Source organism: Oncorhynchus keta, unplaced genomic scaffold (assembly GCF_023373465.1).
Source record: "Oncorhynchus keta strain PuntledgeMale-10-30-2019 unplaced genomic scaffold, Oket_V2 Un_contig_751_pilon_pilon, whole genome shotgun sequence".
In the NCBI taxonomy this organism is placed as follows: Eukaryota; Metazoa; Chordata; class Actinopteri; order Salmoniformes; family Salmonidae; genus Oncorhynchus; species Oncorhynchus keta.
The window spans coordinates 181,987-196,545 of record NW_026289508.1 but is presented as its reverse complement, the minus strand read 5'-3'; positions in this window follow the sequence as shown (position 1 = coordinate 196,545).

Sequence of the window (14,559 nt, the reverse complement as noted above, 5' to 3'; positions counted from 1 at the left end):
TCAATGAGGAGATATACATTATGTAAAGACAATCAATGAGGAGATATACATTATGTAAAGACAATCAATGAGGAGATATACATTATGTAAAGACAATCAATGAGGAGATATACATTATGTAAAGACAATCAACGAGGAGATATACATTATGTAAAGACAATCAATGAGGAGATATACATTACATTATGTAAAGACAATCAATGAGGAGATATACATTATGTAAAGACAATCAATGAGGAGATATACATTACATTATGTAAAGACAATCAATGAGGAGATATACATTATGTAAAGACAATCAATGAGGAGATATACATTATGTAAAGACAATCAATGAGGAGATATACATTATGTAAAGACAATCAATGAGGAGATATACATTATGTAAAGACAATCAATGAGGAGATATACATTACATTATGTAAAGACAATCAATGAGGAGATATACATTATGTAAAGACAATCAATGAGGAGATATACATTATGTAAAGACAATCAACGAGGAGATATACATTATGTAAAGACAATCAACGAGGAGATATACATTATGTAAAGACAATCAATGAGGAGATATACATGACTTTATGTATCTCCACACGGTATAAACGAAGAATTAGATTTCAGCTCCTTCCTATAAGACTGTTATTGTTAGTATAATTGCATTATGCCAATGTGCTTTCATCAATTGAAAGCCCTTCATCTATTTTATGAGAATTTGTAAGATTTCTTGTTTGCATAAAATAGACTCAGACCAGTCTTTAAATAACAGGTAATATAATTTATTCTCGGAGCGCGCTACCACTCAAACACATGCATCAGTTTTAATACAGATCATGACGTCATTTCACTGCCTTAACCGAACCCCTCCTCTCGACAGGAAGGTGAGGTGAAAAGTTCATTCTAACTTACTAACACACTCCCAGATAACTTTTGACCCTTCAACATTATCGATCACCACTGAACTGACAGTTTTAATTAACAGAAACCCTAGGAATGCACTCACTGCCTAATCTAAAAACCCCAGAGCTAAGTTTCAGGTTGGGTCAACCATAGGCTAACGACCTTATGTGTTTACACAGTCCACAACCCATTTGTTCCTGCCCAGTTGGAATGGTTTTATTACTCCTTTCTCCTGTCACACAATTTCTTCTTATGAACTCATATTGTCTATTAAACATACAGAGTATAAGTTTACCTCGATACAATTCTATTTCAAATGGGGATATTGTTTATTCATTTATCCATAATAAATCCATAATAAATTCAACAGTTATCCATATCAGATTGTACATAATGGGTTTATGAGTGAGTTGGCCCCACATATTTATGAACGTCTTTGCCTGATGTCCTTTGTGGTGAGCTTGAAGCTCATGAATTGAATATCATGAATTGAATCTCATGAATTGAATCTCATGAATTGAATATCATGAATTGAATCTCATGAATTGAATAGTATGAATTGAATCTCATGAATTGAATCTCATGAATTGAATAGTATGAATTGAATAGTATGAATTGAATCTCATGAATTGAATCTCATGAATTGAATCTCATGAAGTGAATAGTATGAATTGACGTGATGTATTGAGGTGATTGATGTGTGGGTTGCCCTTCCTGCCCGCTGTCATACCCAATAATTCTGCATCTCTTTGTGACTAATTTGTATACAGGGAGAAAAGCAACATCCCTGACGACTGGCAACCCTGATTAGATACACCTGCTGTTCTTTACAAAATGCTGTTTTGAATTTAAATCAGGTTGTACCAACACACTGAAGAAGACCGTACGCCCTCCCTGATGAAAATAATTACAAACACTGAATAATAAAGTTAGCTTTATGTGACATCTCTTTGAGAGCAAAAACCCATTCCACTTCTTGGTTACAGTGACTGCGTGACCTCTACAGGGTACTTGCCTTACTCTAGGTGAGGTTGTGAGTCAGGGGCCTGATTCCGTCACCCCTGGTTACCAGATCACTGATTCCGTCACCCCTGGTTACCAGATCACTGATTCTGTCACCCCTGGTTACCAGATCACTGATTCTGTCACTCCTGGTTACCAGATCACTGATTCCGTCACCCCTGGTTACCAGATCACTGATTCCGTCACCCCTGGTTACCAGATCACTGATTCCGTCACCCCTGGTTACCAGATCACTGATTCCGTCACCACCGGTTATTTCTCTACTTCCTGGATAGGATAGGGTGGGATGGAGGGGATTGAGGTGTGTGTGTGTCTGTGCGTCTGCGTGTGCCCGTGCCTATTTGTGCTCGTGTGCGTGCTAGTGTGTGTGTGCGTGGTTGTGCGAGGGTGTGCGTGTGTGCCTGTGTGTTGGCAGAAGGGAGGAGGCAGTCTGGTGTTAATCGATGGGTGGAGGCTGAATGGTAGTAAGAGTGAACGGAGTTAACCTTTGAGGAATGTGTTTTTTGACAGTCTTTCAGAACAGATAGGACGAGTCACCGAGACAATAGGTATTTTCTAATTCGTCGAGGTGTAGAAAGGATGGGTTCAGAGGCGTAAAGCACAGAGAGAAGGATTACAGGACAGCTACAGAGGATGTTGTTCAGAATGTGATGAGATGCTTTGGGACAAACTAAAACAGAACAAAGAGAGATTGTGTTTGGTATACAGTAGGCTACCCTTAACATTCCTGCTCGTGATGATGAAGTGTGTGTTGTGTCTGTGAGGGAGTCCATACAGTACGTGCGAGCCGAGAATTCCTGTGCAATCTGTGGATACCTGTTCAGGTTGGAATGTTTCTACCTTGGGATTATATTGGGAATGGGGCTCGCTGTACCAATGTGGGTCGGTTGGAGAAGGCGATTGTAAGTCTATCTCTTCAAAGTAATGAAGTGTGTCTGAGGACTTAGAGGCTGTGTCTCAAGTGGCATCATACTCCCTATGTAGTGTGCTATTGTTGACTAGGGTCCACAGCGTAGGGAATAGGGTGTCATTTGGAACACAGACGTAGACAGAGAGCTAGGTCATCTATATATGGGTCTTAAAGCAGTCTCCTTCATGTGAGGTGTTCCACAGGGCACTAAGTGAATTTTTAGTATGTGTATGTGATCCCTACGGGAACTGAACCAACAACCTTGATGTTGCTAATGCCGCGCTCTTAGCAACTGAGCCACAGAGGACCACAAGCTCACTCCCAGGCAGAAGGAGATGGATACACATGCATTTTCTCTCTCCCTGAAGATATATAGAGATATATAGAGAGAGAGATAATGAGAGAAAGGGTGAGGGGAAGAGAGTTAGATTGAGGGGACAAGAAAAAAGAGGAGAAGAGAGAGGGACAGAGAGAGAGAGACACAGAGAGAGAGACAGAGAGAGAGAGAGAGAGAGAGAGAGAGAGAGAGAGAGAGAGAGAGAGAGAGAGAGAGAGAGAGAGAGAGAGAGAGAGAGAGAGAGAGAGAGAGAGAGAGAGAGAGAGAGAGAGAGAGAGAGAGAGAGGGACAGAGAGAGGGACAGAGAGAGTGACAGAGAGAGGGACAGAGAGAGGGACAGAGAGAGAGACAGAGAGAGAGACAGAGAGAGAGACAGAGAGAGGAGCGAGAGAGCGAGAGAGAGAGAGACAGAGAGAGAGACAGAGAGAGAGACAGAGAGAGAGACAGAGAGAGGGACAGAGAGAGAGACAGAGAGAGAGACAGAGAGAGAGACAGAGAGAGAGACAGAGAGAGAGACAGAGAGAGAAAGGGTGAGAGAGACAGACAGAGAGACAGCGAGAGAGAGAAAGAGACACAACCAGAGGGGAGAGAGAGAGCGAAAGAGAGAGAGGGAGACAGAAAGAAAGTGAGACAGAGACAGAGAGAGAGAGAGAGAGAGAGAGAGAGAGAGAGAGAGAGAGAGAGAGAGAGAGAGAGAGAGAGAGAGAGAGAGAGAGAGAGAGAGAGAGAGAGAAAGAGAGTGAGACAGAGAGAGGGAGAGGGAGAGAAATACAGAGAGGTACAGAGAGAGGGGGAGAGATAAAGGGATATGTTTAGTCACTATCACATGCAGCATTACTCAGTGTTAACCCCTAGTGAGTATCCTGTGTCTGACATCACACTGTCTGTTTGTTTGAAGGGGATCCTAGCCGTGGGGGTGGGTTGTGATAACAGCGATCACAGACTCTCTTTGTTGTTGGGCTGAGAAGGATTACGGAAGCACAGAAACACTTTGTTCAACCAGCAGTCCCAAACACTTAAAAGACACACCCTACCCCCTCAGCCCTCAAATGAAGTGGACACTTCTGATGACGTCTCGTGACATCTGCATAGTATACATTTGCAGAGCGAGGGGCGAGGGAGGCAGGAATGATTTTTAAATGGACCACACCTAGGCCCAGAAATTCATCACTCGTTCATCCCGTGGTGATTGTGTTTTCAGCCACCGGTAGCTTGTGAGTGATTTATTTGCGCTACAGTCAATTATGAGTGCATGTCTACTTATACCTCCACTTGTATGTTGTCTTCTCCATGGATGTTGTTTTTACCTCCACTTGTGGATGTCGTTGTTGACTTCTCCATGGATGTTAGAGAGTTTATATGAGGAATTGTAAGGTGGGAGGAACATAATTCCTCTATGGGGTTGAGGAATGAGAGTAAGGTGGGAGGAACATAATTCCTCTATGAGGATGAGGAATAGAGAGTAAGGTGGGAGGAACATAATTCCTCTATGGGGTTGAGGAATAGAGAGTAAGGTGGGAGGAACATAATTCCTCTATGGGGTTGAGGAATGGAGAGTAAGGTGGGAGGAACATAATTCCTCTATGGGGATGAGGAATGGAGAGTAAGGTGGGAGGAACATAATTCCTCTATGAGGATGAGGAATGGAGAGTTAGGTGGGAGGAACATAATTCCTCTATGAGGATGAGGAGGAATGGGAGGAACATAAATCCTCTATGAGGTTGAGGAATAAGAGTGGTGGGAGGAACATAATTCCTCTATGGGGTTGAGGAATGGAGAGTAAGGTGGGAGGAACATAATTCCTCTATGAGGATGAGGAATAGAGAGTAAGATGGGAGGAACATCATTCCTCTATGAGGATGAGGAATAGAGAGTAAGGTGGGAGGAACATAATTCCTCTATGAGGATGAGGAATAGAGAGTTAGGAGGGAGGAACATCATTCCTCTACGGGGTTGAGGAATGGAGAGTAAGGTGGGAGGAACATAATTCCTCTATGAGGATGAGGAATAGAGAGTTAGGAGGGAGGAACATCATTCCTCTACGGGGTTGAGGAATGGAGAGTAAGGTAGGAGGAACATAGTTCCTCTACGGGGTTGAGGAATGGAGAGTAAGATGGGAGGAAATGTGACACCATCCTGGGATGAGCTGTAAACCACTCTGTGACTGTATGGGACTGGTGAAATGCCACATTGTCCGATACAATTACAAACGTTGGCCGATTTTGCCTCACTGCAACCCTGCCCTCACCTGACCCAACCTCCCATAGAGGTCATCCAGGAATGTAATGAGACGCTCGGTATTGTATGTCCCAATTAGTGGTTTGTGTAACAGCAGTCCATCAGAGGATATTGCTCCACACATTGTGATGTTGTCACCCCTCTGGCCCGGGACATTCACCCCTCTGGCCCGGGACATTCACCCCTCTGGCCCGGGACATCCACCCCTCTGGCCCGGGACATTCACCCCTCTGGCCCGGGACATTCACCCCTCTGGCCCGCTACATCCACCCCTCTGGCCCGGGACATTCACCCCTCTGGCCCGGGACATCCACTGTGGCTCTTTTCCCAATCACATTCCTTCCTCACCGCCATGTTTTGGCCAAAGTTGAAACCAGGCTCAGTCACAAAGATGAATATGTGGGGTGTTTGCCTGGCTTCAATCTCCATGACTCTCTAAAATAAATCCACAAGACGACATAAGAGTTAGGCTACTACAGTAGTTTACATTATACCTTAAAACATGCCATTGTGTGCCTCTGTCCTGTTTGGTTTAGTTCAGAACCAGTTCTGTATTTTATAGTCATCTTACCTGGACATAGTGGTTCCTGAGTTGCTTGACTCCATCAGAGTTCCTCTCCAAGGGGACAGTGTACAACTGCTTCATCCTGGGGACAGTTGTTTCAGGACCTCTAGAAATAGGTTATGGACAGTGTTCAGAGTTCCTTCCAAATGTAAGTTGTCTGCAGACCTCTGTCCAATCTCTGTGAGTTTTATGTTCCTCTTTCTAATGACCATATCAATGATTCAGCAGTTTCTCTGCACAGCAGTGAAAGTCCTTCATCCTGACTTTATGTTGGGACTCTAGACCGTTGGGTCCTAAGCAGAAATACAAAAACAATTACACACAAGTGGGTTTGGAGGCTTTGCTCAATTGACTTCTGTAATGTGCTGATGCCATTGTCAGATGCCCTTTCAGAACGAACATCTTACCTGGTGTTTAGCCGGACATTTCCCAGAATTTCTAGGATAGGATAAGTAATCCTTCTCCCCCTAAAAGATTTATATGCACTATTGTAAAGTGGCTGTTTGGAGGCTTTGGTCAATTGACCAATTCTGTAATGTGCTGTTCATAAGATGCCCTGCTCAAATGACATTAAATGTGTAAATGGACATTTCTCAAATGTAGATGCAGATTTGGCTGAACTCAGACCAGCCTCTCTTATTGATAGACCATGATTTATTACATGATCAATTATAGTATCCCTAATCTCATCTGAGACTACAGCTCTTGGTCTTCCTCTCAGTCTTCTTCCACCACGTATACATACTCCTCTTCCTCTCCCAGCCACTCTTCTTCCTCTGTCAGCCACTTCTCTATCTCTGGCTGGGTCCATGTTTACATTACAGTACAGCATTATTCCTAAGATGTCCCCTTTTGTATAGATGGTAATGTAATTGAAAGACTAACACCTGGGTGTTCAGCTACAATGAGAATCAGATGTGGTTGGTCTAATTGTTTTGATAGTATTTCATGTTTTAGATGTGGAATATATTTCCATACAGCATTACTGTATAAATGTAGCAAATTGCTGTCTTCTTCAATTGATACACTACATAACCAGGGCCCATAGGGTTTAATTTAGGACCCGTCCTCTGTCTGCTCCCAGATACCACTCTATTATACTACACTACATAACCAGATACCACTCTATTATACTACACTACATAACCAGATACCACTCTATTATACTACACTACATAACCAGATACCACTCTATTATACTACACTACATAACCAGATACCACTCTATTATACTACACTACATAACCAGATACCACTCTATTATACTACACTACATAACCAGATACCACTCTATTATACTACACTACATAACCAGATACAACTCTATTATACTACACTACATAACCAGATACCACTCTATTATACTACACTACATAACCAGATACCACTCTATTATACTACACTACATAACCAGGGCCCATAGGGCTCCATTTAGGACCCGTCCTCTGTCTGCTCCCAGATACCACTCTATTATACTACACTACATAACCAGATACCACTCTATTATACTACACTACATAACCAGATACCACTCTAGTATACTACACTACATAACCAGATACCACTCTATTATACTACACTACATAACCAGATACCACTCTATTATACTACACTACATAACCAGATACCACTCTATTATACTACACTACATAACCAGATACCACTCTATTATACTACACTACATAACCAGATACCACTCTATTATACTACACTACATAACCAGATACCACTCTATTATACTACACTACATAACCAGATACCACTCTATTACACTACATAACCAGATACCACTCTATTATACTACACTACATAACCAGATACCTGTAATGGTCTATTATACTACACTTAACCAGATACCACTCATACTACATAACCAGATACCACTCTATTATACTACACTACATAACCAGATACCACTCTATTATACTACACTACATAACCAGATACCACTCTATTATACTACACTCTATTATACTACACTAACCAGATACCACTCTATTATACTACACTACATAACCAGATACCACTCTATTATACTACACTACATAACCAGATACCACTCTATTATACTACACTACATAACCAGATACCACTCTATTATACTACACTACATAACCAGATACCACTCTATTATACTACACTACATAACCAGGGCCCATAGGGCTCCATTTAGGCCCCGTCCTCTGTCTGTGTAGGGCTTTCGAAGACACTGGTGTTCAGCATCAACGTACTGTATGTTTCTGCTACATATCCTGTACTGTCATGTTTTCTCCAATGACATACAGCTAATGACAGAAGAAAAACACACCCTTTTGAAAACAAGAATGTTAGTATTTAGGAATCAGTGTGTGTGTGTGTGTGTGTGTGTGTGTGTGTGTGTGTGTGTGTGTGTGTGTGTGTGTGCTATTATGTGTGTACACTACATGTGTGTGATACCACTGTATTATGTGTACACTACATAACCAGATACCACTGCTATTATACTACACTACATTTGTGTGTGTACCACTCTGTTATACTGTGTGTGCACGTACATAACCAGATACCACTCTGATTATAATACACTACATATCTAGCAGCATAGTTTTGATAATCCTTCAATCTGTACAATGTGAACACAAGTAGATCCAAATCAGATACCAGGCCTAAACTATATAAGACTGATACACCAGGCCTACCACTCTATTATACTACTACATAACCAGATACCAACTATGATAAGACTATGTTGACACCAGGCCTAAGCTATGATAAGACTGATGTTATACCAGGCCTAAACTATGATAAGACTGATGTTGATACCAGGCCTAAACTATGATAAGACTGATGTTGATACCAGGCCTAAACTATGATAAGACAGATACACTCAGGCCTAAACTATATAAGACTACATAACCAGATAAACTCTATAAGACTGATGTTGACACTAGGCATAACCAGATACCACTGATTATACTACCTAGGCATAACCAGATAAGACTGATTATACTACACAGGCCTAAACAGATAAGACTGATTATGACACACAGGCATAAACAGATGACAAGACTGATGTTGACACCAGGCCTAACCTATGATAACACTGATGTTGACACTAGCCCTAAACATGGTAAGCCAGATACACCAGGCCTAAACTATTAAGACTGACTGACACCAGGCCTAACCAGATACCACTCTATTATACACCAGGCCTAAACTATGATAAGACTGATGTTGACACCAGGCCTAAGCTATGATAAGACTGATGTTGACACCAGGCCTAAACTATGATAAGACTGATGTTGACACCAGGCCTAAACTATGATAAGACTGATTTGATACCAGGCCTAAGCTATGATAAGACTGATGTTGATACCAGCCTAATACTAAGCATGTTGACATAAACAGATAAGACTGATGTTGACACCAGGCCTAAACTACAAACTGATGATGACACCTGGCCTAAACTATGGTAAGACTACATGAACCAGTCCTAAACTCTATGATAAGACTACTGACACCAGGCCTAAACTATGATAAGACTGATGTTGACACCAGGCCTAAACTATGATAAGACTGATGATGACACACTCTAAATTATGGTAAGACTGATGTACCAGGCCTAACCTATGATAAGACTGATCTTGACACCAGGCCTAAACTATGATAAGACAGATGTTGACACCAGGCCTAAGCTATGATAAGACTGATGTTGACACCAGGCCTAAACAGATAAGACTGATGTTGACACCAGGCCTAAACTAGATAAGACTGATATACTTGACACCAGGCCTAAACTATGATAAGACTGATGTTGACACCAGGCCTAAACTATGATAAGACTGATGTTGACACCAGGCCTAAGCTACATAAGACTGATGTTGACACCAGATACCTAAGCTATGATAAGACTGATGTTGACACCAGGCCAAACCAGATAAGACTGATGTTACACCAGGCTAAACTATGATAAGACTGATGACACCAGGCCTAAGCTATGGTAAGACTGATGTTGACACCAGCCCTAAACTAGATAAGCCTGATGTTGACACCAGGCCTAAACTATGATAAGACTGATGTTGATACTAGGCCTAAACTATGGTAAGACAGATGTTGACACTCTATTAAACTACTAAGACTATGTTGAACCAGATACTAAACTATGATAAGACTATGTTGACACCAGGCCTAAACTATGATAAGACTGATGTTGACACCAGGCCTAAACTATGATAAGACTGATGTTGACACCAGGCCTAAACTATGGTAAGACTGATGTTGACACAGGCCTAACCTATGATAAGACTGATGTACACCAGGCCTAACTATGATAAGACTGATGTTGACACCAGGCCTAAACTAGATAAGACTGATGTTGACACCAGGCCTAAACTATGATAAGACTGATGTTGACACCAGGCCTAAACTATGATAAGACTGATGTTGACACCAGGCCTAACCAGATAAGACTGATGTATGACACCAGGCCTAAGCTATGATAATAATGATGTTGACACCAGGCCTAAACTATGATAAGACTGATGTTGACACCAGGCCTAAGCTATGATAAGACTGATGTTGACACCAGGCCTAAACTATGATAAGACTGATGTTGATACCACTCTAAACTATGATAAGACTGATGTTGACACCAGGCCTAAACTATGATAAGACAGATGTTGACACCAGGCCTAAACTATGATAAGACTGATGTTGACACCAGGCCTAAACTATGATAAGACTGATGTTGACACCAGGCCTAAACTATGATAAGACTGATGTTGACACCAGGCCTAAGCTATGATAAGACTGATGTTGACACCAGGCCTAAGCTATGATAAGACTGATGTTGACACCAGGCCTAAACTATGATAAGACAGATGTTGACACCAGGCCTAAACTATGATAAGACTGATGTTGACACCAGGCCTAAACTATGATAAGACTGATGTTGACACCAGGCCTAAACTATGATAAGACTGATGTTGACACCAGGCCTAAACTATGATAAGACTGATGTTGACACCAGGCCTAAACTATGATAAGACTGATGTTGACACCAGGCCTAAGCTATGATAAGACTGATGTTGACACCAGGCCTAAGCTATGATAAGACTGATGTTGACACCAGGCCTAAACTATGATAAGACTGATGTTGACACCAGGCCTAAACTATGATAAGACAGATGTTGACACCAGGCCTAAACTATGATAAGACTGATGTTGACACCAGGCCTAAACTATGATAAGACTGATGTTGACACCAGGCCTAAACTATGATAAGACTGATGTTGACACCAGGCCTAAACTATGGTAAGACTGATGTTGACACGAGTCCGAAGCTATGATAACACCGATGCTGACACCAGTCATAAACTATGGTAAGACTGATGTTGACACCAGGCCTAAACTATGGTAAGACAGATGTTGACACCAGTCATAAACTATGATAAGACTGATGTTGACACCAGTCCTAAACTATGGTAAGACAGATGTTGACACCAGTCCTAAACTATGGTAAGACTGATGTTGACACCAGTCCTAAACTATGGTAAGACTGATGTTGACACGGGTCCGAAGCTATGATAACACCGATGTTGACACCAGTCCTAAACTATGATAAGACTGATGTTGACACCAGTCCTAAACTATGGTAAGACAGATGTTGACACCAGTCATAAACTATGATAAGACTGATGTTGACACCAGTCCTAAACTATGGTAAGACAGATGTTGACACCAGTCCTAAACTATGGTAAGACTGATGTTGACACAAGTCCTAAACTATGGTAAGACTGATGTTGACACCAGTCCTAAACTATGATAAGACTGATGTTGACACGGGTCCGAAGCTATGATAACACCGATGTTGACACCAGTCCTAAACTATGATAAGACTGATGTTGACACCAGTCCTAAACTATGGTAAGACAGATGTTGACACAAGTCCTAAACTATGATAAGACTGATGTTGACACCAGTCCTAAACTATGATAAGACTGATGTTGACACCAGTCCTAAACTATGGTATGACAGATGTTGACACAAGTCCTAAACTATGATAAGACTGATGTTGACACCAGGCCTAAACTATGATAAGACTGATGTTGACACCAGTCCTAAACTATGATAAGACTGATGTTGACACCAGTCCTAAACTATGGTAAGACAGATGTTGACACCAGTCCTAAACTATGATAAGACTGATGTTGACACCAGTCCTAAACTATGATAAGACTGATGTTGACACCAGTCCTAAACTATGATAAGACAGATGTTGACACAAGTCCTAAACTATGATAAGACTGATGTTGACACCAGGCCTAAACTATGATAAGACTGATGTTGACACCAGTCCTAAACTATGATAAGACTGATGTTGACACCAGTCCTAAACTATGGTAAGACAGATGTTGACACCAGTCCTAAACTATGATAAGACTGATGTTGACACCAGTCCTAAACTATGGTAAGACTGATGTTGACACCAGGCCTAAACTATGATAAGACTGATGTTGACACCAGGCCTAAACTATGGTAAGACTGATGTTGACACCAGGCCTAAACTATGATAAGACTGATGTTGACACCAGGCCTAAACTATGATAAGACAGATGTTGACACCAGGCCTAAACTATGGTAAGACAGATGTTGACACCAGGCCTAAACTATGGTAAGACAGATGTTGACACCAGTCCTAAACTATGGTAAGACAGATGTTGACACCAGTCCTAAACTATGGTAAGACAGATGTTGACACCAGTCCTAAACTATGTTAAGACAGATGTTGACACCAGTCCTAAACTATGGTAAGACAGATGTTGACACCAGGCCTAAACTATGGTAAGACAGATGTTGACACCAGTCCTAAACTATGGTAAGACAGATGTTGACACCAGTCCTAAACTATGTTAAGACAGATGTTGACACCAGTCCTAAACTATGGTAAGACAGATGTTGACACCAGGCCTAAACTATGGTAAGACAGATGTTGACACCAGTCCTAAGCTATGATAAGACTGATGTTGACACCAGTGTCAGATCTAGATCTGGTAGACTAGGTGTGTCAAACCAATTGTGTGCATTTACGTTTTGTGTGAAAGACATTCAGGCTCCACAAGGACCAGCGTTGCCCATCTCTTCTCTCCATAAAGCTGCTTCTTATGACGATCTGTTTCCCTTATGAACGTGTTCATAACACCATATAGAGGATCTGTTTCCCTTATGAACGTGTTCATAACACCATATAGAATATCTGTTTCCCTTATGAACGTGTTCATAACACCATATAGAAGATCTGTTTCCCCTATAAATGTCCCTGTTTCCCTTATGAACATGTTCATAACACCATATAGAAGATCTGTTTCCCTTATGAACGTGTTCATAACACCATATAGAAGATCTGTTTCCCTTATGAACGTGTTCATAACACCATATAGAAGATCTGTTTCCCTTATGAACGTGTTCATAACACCATATAGGAGATCTGTTTCCCTTATGAACGTGTTCATAACACCATATAGAAGATCTGTTTCCCTTATGAACGTGTTCATAACACCATATAGGAGATCTGTTTCCCTTATGAACGTGTTCATAACACCATATAGAAGATCTGTTTCCCTTATGAACGTGTTCATAACACCATATAGGAGATCTGTTTCCCTTATGAACGTGTTCATAACACCATATAGGAGATCTGTTTCCCTTATGAACGTGTTCATAACACCATATAGGAGATCTGTTTCCCTTATGAACGTATTCATAAGACCATATAGGAGATCTGTTTCCCTTATGAACATGTTCATAACACCATATAGGAGATCTGTTTCCCTTATGAACGTGTTCATAACACCATATAGAAGATCTGTTTCCCTTATGAACGTGTTCATAACACCATATAGAAGATCTGTTTCCCTTATGAACGTGTTCATAACACCATATAGAAGATCTGTTTCCCTTATGAACGTGTTCATAACACCATATAGAAGATCTGTTTCCCTTATGAACGTGTTCATAACACCATATAGGAGATCTGTTTCCCTTATGAACGTGTTCATAACACCATATAGGAGATCTGTTTCCCTTATGAACGTGTTCATAACACCATATAGGAGATCTGTTTCCCTTATGAACGTGTTCATAACACCATATAGAAGATCTGTTTCCCTTATGAACGTGTTCATAACACCATATAGAAGATCTGTTTCCCTTATGAACGTGTTCATAACACCATATAGAATATCTGTTTCCCTTATGAACGTGTTCATAACACCATATAGGAGATCTGTTTCCCTTATGAACGTGTTCATAACACCATATAGGAGATCTGTTTCCCTTATGAACGTGTTCATAACACCATATAGGAGATCTGTTTCCCTTATGAACGTATTCATAAGACCATATAGGAGATCTGTTTCCCTTATGAACATGTTCATAACACCATATAGGAGATCTGTTTCCCTTATGAACGTGTTCATAACACCATATAGAATATCTGTTTCCCTTATGAACGTGTTCATAACACCATATAGGAGATCTGTTTCCCTTATGAACGTGTTCATAACACCATATAGGAGATCTGTTTCCCTTATGAACGTGTTCATAACA